Source organism: Empidonax traillii, unplaced genomic scaffold (assembly GCF_003031625.1).
Source record: "Empidonax traillii isolate 1590-97213 ecotype Southwest subspecies unplaced genomic scaffold, ASM303162v1 scaffold38:size1800464, whole genome shotgun sequence".
NCBI lineage: Eukaryota > Metazoa > Chordata > Aves > Passeriformes > Tyrannidae > Empidonax > Empidonax traillii.
Genome location: NW_020955231.1, coordinates 1,183,226 through 1,195,094, shown reverse-complemented (window position 1 = coordinate 1,195,094; position 11,869 = coordinate 1,183,226). Strand labels below are relative to the sequence as shown.

At 42.1% G+C, this 11,869-nt stretch overlaps 1 protein-coding gene across 3 annotated transcripts in view; it reads left to right on the top strand.

Moving 5' to 3' along the window:
- The first annotated feature begins 10,684 nt into the window (after nt 1-10,684).
- The window catches only part of MARCH8 (membrane associated ring-CH-type finger 8), a 98,568-nt gene continuing 97,383 nt past the window's right edge, over nt 10,685-11,869 (top strand). Inside the window, exon 1 of one of the 3 annotated variants that reach the window (XM_027878117.1) lies at nt 10,685-10,826. The gene's annotated coding sequence lies outside the window, so the exon portion shown is untranslated. Of the gene's footprint in view, nt 10,827-11,153; nt 11,264-11,869 lie in introns of those variants that run through there. The other 2 variants (XM_027878112.1, XM_027878114.1) reach the window with 2 other exon arrangements.

Genomic DNA, 11,869 nt, shown 5'->3' with positions numbered 1-11,869 from the left:
TCTTGTTGAATGACCTCCAGGATTCCTGTGTCAAATTGATAAGAACCACAGAGGTGTCAGAAATGCTTTTGGATCTTGAATTAAATATTTCCTTTCTCCAAAATCTCTAGAAGCCCACGGTGATAAAAATCTGTCTGCTTGCAGTTTCTGTCTGTTCAGTTTGCAGTCCCCTGTGGTGTAATTGCACTGGTGCCTTCCCTAACAGTCTTCAGTTGTAGACAAGGCTAGTATTGTTAATGCTTTATATTACAGAATGAAGTTTTTCTAGCTTTTTTGCATGCCATGAACTAGACAATTTGGTTTCTTTTCAAGTAGTTCCAAGTTTCATAATGGGGTACCATCTTTTGGGTGTAAATAGTGGATTTGGCATTGCTTCTGCCTGTAAGGAGCTGCATCTACCTGCGGCTTTTGTGTTGGGGCATGTTTTTCCAATCTTTATGTAAATCAAGTTCATCTCGAGATGGATTTGGCGATTTTTCTGGTATCTGAGTTAGCACTGAGCCACAGTTGCTTACAAGAGGACATTCATGTAACTTGAGGACTGGAGCCACCTGCCCTACAAAATCAGGCTGAGAAGGTTGGGGCTGTTCAGCCTGGAGAAGAGGAGGTTGAGTGGAGATGTGATAGCAACCTTCCAGTGTCTGAAGGGGACCTACAGGGAAACAGGAGAGGGACTCTTCATCACAAGCTGTAGTGATAGGACAAGGAGTAATGGGTACAAAGTGGAAGAGGGGAAATTTAGGTTAGATATTGGGAAGAAATCTCTTACTATGAGGGTGGTTTAGACACTGGAACAAGGTTGCCCAGGGAGGCTGTGGATGCCTCAACCCTGGCAGTGTTCAAAGCCTTGAGCAGCCTGGTCTGGTGGGAGGTGTCCCTGCACATGACAGGGGCAGTTGAGACCAGATGAGCTTTAAGGTCCATTCCAGCCCCTTAACATTCTGTGGTTCTGTGTGAATCTGTGGAACAGTTGTGTGAGCCTATGCTGCTTCTGATTACAGTAGTTCTTACTTTGATTTTAGTTTGGGGTGGTTTTGCAATCTTTGTAATGGTTGGAGTGTTGGGTGGAAAACAGTGAAAAAATACTACCTTATTATTATTAAAAATATTATTACTTATTGTCCTGTTTAAGGTTATTGTCTAAATAAATCAAAATATGTGTTTAATAGGAAGATTAACTTAGGCTGTTTCATGTGAAGCCAGTATGTTTAGAGATACTGGGAGATTGTGGATGGTAACTCTTCATTTTTAATATCTAGATCTGTAACTGTTCACTTTCTCAGCAGAAGTTTGCTACCTACACTTAGCAAATAAACAAATAAAAGGTTTTGCAAGCAAAACTTTTTAACTAAGCAGAAGTGCTTTTCTATGCATTTTGCCAGAAAAGAGCAATTGCTTAGAAAGATAAGAATCGTTGTGTTTCAACCATGACATATTACACAAAGGTCAAAAGATGTTGAAGGAGACTCCAGTCTGAGCATGGATTTGGGAAAGATCAGTCAAATGTACAAAATGGTGACAGAACTAGGTATTTCTAAGGATGCTTAGGCTATTTATTACTGGTTTTAACCTATTTTATGTTCCTAGCCTGTCTTTATTCCGTAATCAGTGAAACATGAATTCCTTCCTTTATCAAGTAGCCTTTTGAGATGAGTATTTCAGCAAGTTGGTCTTTGCCTTCCCCATTGCTTTGTTTACAGTAGGGTGGGTACTTGCATTATTTTTTCACTTGAGGGAAATTCACCTCTCCCCTTTTATTAGAATTTACAGCCATAAGTTAAAGAAGAGGGCCTCTACTTTAGCTCTGTGAACCTTGTGAAATCCTGTAGGATTTTTCCAGATGAATCCTTCCATCTGATAAGAGTTTCACTAAGATGGTTGTGTGGTTAATAACAAGTTGTACTTGAAAGCCTTTCCAATTTTTCAAGAATTGTGTGCCAATATTTCTCTCTCAGAAGATTTTTTCTCCAAAAGATTAAACTGTGTCATCCAGCCACATGTGGATTTACTCCTTGAGCCAAGTTCTTTCCTGCAACTAATTCTGTGACTAAAAAACCCAATTGTAACCAATTTCTCTTGGGACCACTAGATGCATCTTATTAAGCAGAGTCAAAGGCTGTTGTTTCAAAGCCATCAGACCTGTCAAAGGGAACACACTGTTTAATTAAACTTGAGAGTCCAGTGTGTGTCTTGCTTTACCACTGTGTCAGTATCTATAGCTTAGGTTCTGCTTATTCCACCATTTCTTCACCCTGACACACATACAGAGAAAACCAGTGGCTGGGAGGGTTTGCATTTTTAGCTCTTTTGTTTGTCAGCCTTGATCTCCATCTTTTTTATCAGTGAGTCCATGAATAAGCCACTGTGTTCGGGTTTCTTGTCAATGCAACTGTGTAATTTTTTGCTTTATGTTCTTTTGTGGTGATTATGTGCATATTTCTTAGAAAGCATTTTAGCCTGGATTATTGTTTTGCCTTTCCCATTAACTGTTCTTTGGACAATAGCAAAAAATGTGCATAACCAGCAATTTAATAGCATTAATTAAATAGCAGATGGCTATTCTGCAGCTGACTGTAAGTCTTCAGTGCAGTTTATTGGTACTCTGGCTAATTTGAAGTGGCTTTTGCTGGCAGTGTTCAGTGTAAGAGATTTTGTTTGTTCTGCAGTATGTTACTCGAATGAGGCTTGCCTGATAATTAGATCTTTTTCAGAAATCATGATAAGCATCAGTCTGCAAAAGAACTGCATTTAGAAGTGTAGTCCCCTCATTCGTGCATAACTCCTCTACACAGGGACCTTGTTGCAGAGAACTTGTGTTGGCGTTTCTCTAACTTTCTCTTGCTTGCCTTTGTGTGTGAAACTGCAGAGAAGCGACACCAGGGGGCAGCGGAGGCATTTATGAACGGTAAAAAGTTTAGTTTTGTCCAAGAACGAAATTTACAAAGAAAACCTAAAAGAAAAGTGTGATTATTTGTTCATGACTCTTATTCTGAACAGATCTGAGGAGGTCAGAAATAGAGTATGTTCCTTCTGTTTTTCTCACTCCAAAGTTGTTTTTTTAAATCTGAATGAAAGAGTACCTCAGAAAGCGTGTTTCTATGCTGGGTTTTATGATGCAATTTATTAGGTAGTTATAACATATTGCAGAATAAACAGCCCTCCTCTCTTCCTTCCCCCTAGCCCTGCAAATATGAATTTCAGAGGTGTCTGCTTGCCAGGCTATACTGGGTGGTAGATTTGTCTGGTAAAAATACTACCTTGTCCCCATAATTTATTACTTTAGAATGACAAATGTTGCTGTCTCTTCCTTATGGATATAGGGTAAGGATATGAAAGAGTAAATTCAATGGGGTGTGAGGAGCATATGCCAGTAACTGCTAAAGTGACCACTCCTTACTGTTTGTCTTTTCTGGCCTTCCAATTCAAGCAGCTTTACAGGCCATCAGCAACATAAATTTATTTCTAAACCACACTTTAGGGTGTTTCAATCCTTTTTAATCCAGTCTTCAGAAAGACTGATTACTATGTACTATATATATAGTATGTGTATATATAGCTACATAAGGATTATGTATTCTGATCACATCCGGTTGGTGACTTATTGCTGAAATTATGTGTTCTGCCCAGCACCAGAAATTCAAAACAGTACCTAATCACAAAAATAGTGTGCTTTACATGGTTTGTGATTAAGAGGGTTAATGAGCTGGAAATAAAACCACTGAAGTTTTCTAAAAGGAAAAATCTGGAGTTTCAAAATACCCTCTCTTATTTCTCTGTGCGGTTTTTTAGCAAGTGCATATTTAGGAAAAAAAAAAAGGGAACAAAAGTCTTTTCTCTCCCTTCTATCCCTAAACTCAATGTGCAGATAGTAATTTTATTTTACTTGAACTGATGTTATTTGAACAGTAGACTTGGATTTATTTTGCCTGAATCTAATTTGTACTTAATGTTAAATACAAATTAACTGGAACTGTTGCCCATAATGGACCATATTTGGGGTATGGTAGTGATTTGCTAAAAACCTGCACTGGCTGGTGCAAAGTTGCACCTTTGTTTTTAAATGTGGTCTTGAGACTGAGATTTGAATGACAAGATTTCTTCTTAGCATCATCTGTCTTGGCAGTGATCATAGGTAGTTTGTTTTAGGGGACACATAGGACTCATCAAAATAGATTGGATTAGCTTGAGATCCATCCAGTCCACCATCTGTCTCTGGAAATAGAAGGTAACAGACACTTTAGAAGGTGCAAGAATTCTCTAACCAAGTATTCAGGAACAGGACGCTGGATCTTACCTTCTATACTAATGACTAGTCTGAATTGTGAAGAACTTGCTGTCTCAGTGTACAGTATGATATAAATTTGGAGGCCCAAAAATATCCGAAACTATTTTTGAATCTTGATTGATAGTTTTGCTCATTTATATTTACGGGTAATGTGAAAAGCATTTTCTTTCACTGTAGTTTTGAATTTCCTGCTATTTCAAATTTGAAATTCATTTCGTCTAGTATTATGAGAAAGGAAGTACAGTATCTCCTGAATATTCAGTATGTTCTGTCTTTGTATCGCATCTCTTCTTACTCATCTTTTTTATGGTAGTAATTCACTGTCTTTACAGATCCTTAATTATGCTTGCTGCCCTCCAAATCTCCTCTAATTTTGCATTATACTTTTCAGTCTTCTTCAGTTTCCTGGTTCCCATTTTCCTGTACTGTATATTTAGCTTTTATAAGGTACTGTTACAGTGGAAGCCTCTAAAATGGTGATTAAAATAGTACCTGGTAAAATATGCCCAGGGTTCTTCCAAGGAGGTACTGTAGAAATGCTCAGTATTATTAATCTCTCTGTAGTCTGGACAGCATGAAAATAGCATTAGAGTATGAGGAGAAAATGTAGGAAAGCTCTGTAACAGGAACATGTAGCTGAGTTCAGCACAATAGCTGTTCTTACAAGGAAGATGATGTGTGGGGTTTGTTACCCAGAACCAGAATGTCTATTTTTATGCCTTCACCACATCTGCATGTTGGATGCATGCAATCTATTTATTGTAGTGGGTGGAGTCAAAGCTGAAATATCGGCTGCTAAAAGGTAGGCTCAGAAAATGTCATTCCTTCTCTGCATACCTGGGTTTGGGATGAACAAGTTACTTTCCACACATACCTCGATGGTCTAAGTAACAATATGGAAGTGAAGAAAACCAGCCAGATCCTTTTTCCAAGTTCTGATCAGTAGAAGAGGAAATTTTTTTCTCTTTTTCTTCAGAGTAGGGGAAGGAAATGGTGAGCTGTAGTCCCAGCTGCAGTACCACCTGACTTCTGGAGAAGCACGACTTGCCCGTGAGCTTCACTTTTTTCCTAGTCTGCCTTGAATAAGCATTAAATTCAATGGCGTACAAAGAAAGGACTAAAGTACTTTTTACTTCCTTTCATTTGGATACTAAATGACTTACAGTGCTATAAGCTTTAATCAAGTGTGACACCTTAAAATTGTTGATTGGATTTCTCAAGAGCCAGTTCACCCATACCTAGATAACTAGTTTTATCTAGAGAAATTACCTTAAAAAGTCAGGTTTTACCAACATTTTCTTTAGTTTTGAGGCTCAGAAAAGAGAAAATATCTGTGAATGCTTCTGCAGCGGATACTGTTTTGAGGCCTGGGTTAGGCTTTATTATTGCAAAAGCTTATCTGTTCTGGTACAGATTCAAAGCTGTATCCAGTCTTGTCAGTCTTCAAAGGCACCCTCACATGACTGGTGCTGAAGAGTTGCTGAAGTCTGCTGGGGTGTGTAGTTATATGCCTGTTTGTCACACAACATGCCGAATTAAACCTGCTGCATGTAGGGCTGGCTACAGCCATTGTCTGCTGAACCCACAAGGGTCTTACAGCACTGTACTGGGAGAAAGGTTACAGTTTGGTTTGCAGGCAGGAATGCTCTTTTCTCCTATTGCTTTCCAAGTGAGACTTTAATGGCCGATGCTACTCTGTCCTAGAGATGGGTTTCAAATTATCTCATCCTTGTGATTTTCTAAATCAGCTTTTAGTAAAATGTATTTACTGCAGTGTTAATTTATATCCTGCATCTGAAACAGAAGAAAGTTTGGTAAATTTCAGGTACTTTGGAAAAACATTTCTTAAGATGTCTCCAAATCACCTTCTTGGAGGTCCAGTGATGTTTTTATTAAAGGTGATATAAGCTTTGAAATCTGGTGCTTTTCTGATAAAAGCTGATTCTTTCATCAGACTTTGAACAGTGCATTCTGATGGGTCACTGCTTGCAAGTCACTAAAAATTGGGTTCACAAAGATAAGTTATCTGAAAAAGAAAAATTGTTTATTTTGCAGTGACTGCAGCTCTTTAGATATGTTGCATGTACATATTTGATGAGTAGTCTCTCTTCTAGACATACTTCCTTCTCAACTCAGAAAGTGTCAGTGCTTCAACACTGTTTGGTGTTTGTTCAGTGTTACAACATTTTTTGGGTGCTTGCCTTGCAATTTTCATGAATCATCTAATTTCTTCTTTCACTGAGTTTTAAGCTGTTGCTATTTACTCCGGCAGAGTACAGTTTTCAGACAGTGAGCATCTTTGTCATTGTGTGTCTGAACGTTGCTGGTAGTAACATGGATGATCTGGGCTGCAAAGAAAGGGAATGGTAGTTGCTCCTCCCTATTCTCAAGAGAATCAGGAAAACCACTTTCTGTATTAATAATACAAACTCAGCAAATAATTTTTTTTTTCTCCTAAAATTGGCAAGACAGATGTAGTTAGTTTTCTTGATGTTCCAAGGGAGAGAATGGCAGAAAGTGCTCACATCTGTAGAGCACCTGTCCTGTACAGCAGACTTTGAAACAATGTTGTGTGAAGCACATTGATAACAGGTTATAAGGAATTCCAGGTATTAGGGCTAAGCTGTTTCCTTTCCTTTCCCTTTCAGAACTTGAAATGGTCTTTGTATGAATGAAAAGCAGTCAGGAAGGACATAAACTTTATTTGTATTTCCATAAACTTTATTTGTATTTCCTTTCATTGTTCTACTTGAATTGAATTCATATCAATTCCTTTCACCTTCCCTAATACTCTTTTTCTTCACTTACCAGAATCTGTTTTATTCTCAAGCAGAAAACAGCAGAGCAACAGTGCAGGAAGGAGTGAATCCTGAGCTCATCTTCAGTAAAACTTAGGGTCATCAGAGAACTTTTGGAGGAATTTCCCTTTATTTCGGCCAGTAGTGTGCATACAAGAGAGTGAACAGGTGGGGAACCACACAGCTCAGGATATGCAGGTCAAAGAAAGTAAAGGAACTGAGCTGACTTTGTGAAAAACTAGCAAAGAAAAAGCCTTAGGAGCACATCCTGGCCTGTCTGCATGCATGTCATGTTTGCATGCAAGCATAGATATGCCTGTGTCTGGATTTAAAGCTTTCTAGTCATGAGGCTTAATTTTTTTTTTTTTTTGTAGTTGTTTTCCAGTCTAATAGATATGTCTCTACAATTTAAAATAATACCCACAGATTCACATACCTGCACGAGAAATGAATGAGCATGTAGTACTTCAGTATATGAAGCTCTTACATCTACCTCTTCTTTGCAAAGGATGTAGATTTGGGGAATTTACGGTCTCCTGTCAGCCCCTCGTATATGTCTGATCCCCTGCAAGACTTTGGGGATACTTCCAGCCCTGAGTCCATAATGGCTATTCTGATTACAGATGTACAAATGATATCATATTGCATGGTTTTGTACAAAAAGCTGCAAGGAAGTGTTGCAGTTTCTTAAAGTGATAATGCAGTACTCTACTATGGCTCATTAAATATACAGTAGCAGTAGTTTTAATTTATATTTGGAAGCATTTTCCCCAGAAAATCTAAGTAACTTTGGAAACCGAAACCACAATGGACTTCTAAAGTAATCCCCAAAGTATTGTGGAGTTGCTATGGAAACACTCAGGTGCTCAGACCAACATTGTAGACTAAAAAGATTATTTATCGTTTTCTGGGAAAAAATGAATTATGCTTTTCCACATGACTACTGTATGTATTATCTCAACTAAAGATGAAATAAGGGCACAGTTATACAACAGTTGTTGCTCTTTAGGGTTTCTGCCCCACATCACTTTCCAGGTCCCTGTGCTAAAAGGAGTAAAAATATTTCTAAAAAGCATAGGCTTTATAACCGTATGCTAGATTTGTGCTACTTCTGGAGACGACTGGAGTCTCCTGGGCACAGTGGTACTTTTATTGTGTCTTTTGAAATAAATTCAATCAAGTTGAACTTATTGTTGATGGCAAGTATTTAGAAAGGCCGTATGTGTGCAGTCACTGTCCAGATCTTGTGTGCAGGGCATTGGGGCAGCCCTTTCTGCAGACTCATCAGTATATTAGGTAAGTGTGATATGCACTTCTAGGCACATATTCCCAAACTATGGTTTTTCCCTAACTCTGAACCAGAGGTACCCAATTAGCAAAATGGAGATGTTCTGTTCCATTCCCATAATTTTTTAAAACCTTTTATCTCCTTCTCAGGTTTTGAACAGCAACACTAGCTGGAAGAGTTTGAGATTTCCATTTGACTAATGGCCTTTAGCTTAAATTTATTATTCCTTCCCCATTTTTAAAATTAGCTGCAAATTTGAGGGGGGAACATTTGCAGAAGCTTAGCTTTACATTTTTTACTGAGGGCTGTGATACATGCAGGGAGGATGTGCCACAGTAAAGTTTGCTCTGCAGTGCTGAGGCTTTAGTCTTAGCTCTGCAGTCCTGCGTTCAGGAGGTTATTGTTGAGACTTTAGAACAGCAATGTGTTAAAATACTAGACAAGCTTTCAGGGGAAACCGAGACCATGGAATAATAATTGTGAGACACAGGTAAGGGTTAGATCTGCAAAGTGGTTTATTGTGGCTTCTTTCATTTCAAGCCTAATCCTTAGTTATTCTAGTGTGCCTGGAAAATCTCCCCTCTGTGAGACTGTTTTTCTGTGTAATTTCTACTTCTATTCCATTTGTGTCTACAGACCCTTTTCCTAGTCTGGAAAAGACTCAGGACTGAGTGGTGAGCTGTGCTGTTCCCAAAGTGGGATACAAGCAAGCCAGCAGTACAAGCTCATGATGGAAACTGATTCTCTTTACAAACCTATACTGCCTATTAAGAGGACAATGGTTATAATCACATAGGCATGTTTCCATACCTTATCTTATATGGAGATACGATCTAAGTTTGTTAGCTTCAGTCTAGGTAGGACTAAATTGGAGTTATAAATACACTCTCCTCTTCCCAGGAAGACACAGTGTACTCCCTGGGTGGTGCTTCTCCCACCTTCACTGCATGAGTGTATTGGGTCCTACCTCTGCAATGTAATGACAGTATTTCAGCCCAGCTTCTCTGTGCTCTGAAAACCTCTTGTAACATGTAATTTTTCTGTAGGAGGTGGTTGTGCTCTGCATGAAAAGGGCTACCTTACTCATTTTATGCCTTTAGCACTGTTCTCTATGGGTAAATATAATTTCCTGTAAATTATTGATGTGAAAAAGTGCAGACTCAGAAGATGAAAATTTCAGCTAGGTTTAGTGAATGAATTTGCATGTTAAGTCAGGAGCTTTCCTTGTTTTCTGTTTTTTTTCTCTTAATAAATAGTATCTTCTTTCTTGGCTATGCTGCACTGACAGTGTTCAGTGAGGCTGCCTGTTTTCCTGTCCTTTTTCACTTATTTCCAAGTGGGATAGACACCCACCCAAAGGTGGGTCTTCACCTTTGCAATTATATATTTAAGGGGAAAACTCCTTTTACAGTTTAATATAAGAAAACTATATGAGAACGTTTTCAACAAAAATGAAATGAGGAAAAATCAACCAATTACAGTTCTATTTTTTCTGATGTAACTACTAAAGATGTCTGTACATCATGTCTAAACACAGGAAACTCTCACATTGCTTTTCTCCCCCCTGTAAAATTCACCTTGATAGTATAGTTTGCCTGTTCCAGCATATCTCGGGAGATCCCCCTTTCAGAAGAAAGGACTAAGTATCCAACTTGTATAAGGGAAGTGTAAAATAGCAACAGAGAGCATGGCACCCCGGTATAGGTACGGGGCAAATTTTAATACTCGAACCTTTCTCTTGACATAATTTTTGTTGATAAATAGATACATGCGGATGAACAACGAATATAAAACACCTTATGAAGGTGTCTATAAGCCATCTTCAGGCTTACAGCGTACGTAAATTAAAAAAAAAAAAAAAAGTTAAATGGCACTGTGTGAAGTTTAAATGTTTTCTTCTACTAAAGCTTTATCCTGGGAGGTGACAATGGCATCGCTGCCCGTGACGGGGGGAGGCGAGGGCCACAGCACAGCCCAGGACAGCCGGATACCGCTCGCCTCGCTGCTGGGTGTCGCCTCCCGCTCCCCGGTCAGTCACCGCCCCCGCCCGCCCCCCCGGCTCCCGCAGGATCCAGGAGCGTGTTCCAGGTGGGAGGTGCCGGAGCAGGGGCGGGGGATACAGCCCTGCTGTCCCCATCCCGCCCGGGGGAAAGGTTCCAGCGGGAGGCGGTCTGGTGCCGGTGCAGCCGGGTCCCGGTGCGTGGCCGCCGCCTCGGCTGCCCGTGCTGCTCCGGGCCATGGCGGCGGGGGCGGGCCGGGGCGGGGCGGAGCTCTGACGGGCAGCCCGGCCCGGGGAGCCGCGGTAAACAGGAGCCGGGTGAGAGCCGGGAGTGACCGGTCTCGCAGGAGCCTCCCAGCGCCGCGGCCCGCCGCCTCCTGGCCCCGGGCATGGGCAGCAGCAGCCGCCGCAGCCGGAGGAGGAGCCGCCGGCTCGGGCCCTGTGCGGGGCACCAAGGTAGGCTTGGCCGCCGCCCTGGCCGTGGGCAGCCGCCGCTTCCTCCGCGGCGGCCGAGCCGGGTCCGCCTCTCCTCCGGCGCAGGCAGGCCGGGTCCGGGGGGGCGCAGAGCGGGCGGGTGCGGGGCCCTTGCCCCGGGGGCTCCGCCTGCCCCCGCCCCGCCGAGCCCGGCAGGTGAGGCGGGTCCTGCAGGCGGTGGGTGCCGGCGGCGAGCAACAGGCGGCCCGGCCCGGCCCGGCTCGGCTCGGCTGCCCCCGGGACCCGCCGCCGTGTCGCGGGGTGTCGGCCGGGGCAGCGGGACCCCCGCGGGGTCACCCCCAGCCCGGGGGGAGGGGGGGCGGCGGAGCCTCCCGGTATTGGCCGGGGCGGAGACTCCGCTCGGAGAGTTCAGGGGCTGTTCCTCTGTCGGAGCCGAGGAAGCGGCACCTAATTCCCTGGTAAGAGGCTTTCCCACCTCCGCCGTCTTTGTCTGCTCAGGCTCAGCGCGTCTGCTGCTACTGGCGCTGGGAGCATTAGTGTTGCTGGGGGGAAACCGGGAGCGGATCAGCTGTGGGAAAGGGACCGTGCTTGCACCAGGTGTCAGGTTTGGAGGAGGACATGGGTTCGCATTCGGTTTGCAACGTGTAACAAGAGATACGCCTGTGAGAAAACAGTACCCAAGATGTGCTGGTCACAACGTGTTCCTAAGGAATCGTGAAGTTTTACAGCAGACCGAAAAATAGTCAGAATTCCTTCATGCTTCCTGGAACTAATTGGCAAGCAGAGTAATGGTCTAGTTGTTCCAAAATGTAACACTTTAACTTTTCCTCATTTTAGTATGCTAAAAGTGCAAGCAAGGCGAGAATTACAGTGTGCCAGTGTGAGATCAGTTAGTTTCAAACTGCAGTGCAAGAGGGCATGCAGCTCGGGCTCTGCTGTTGGAAAATGATTGGCATACTTCTGAACATAGCAAATTTGTGAAATAACCTGACACCATAAACATGGAAGGGATAATTTAAGTAGAGCTTAAATGGAGATGGAAAGAGATCTTGGAAGGAAGATGG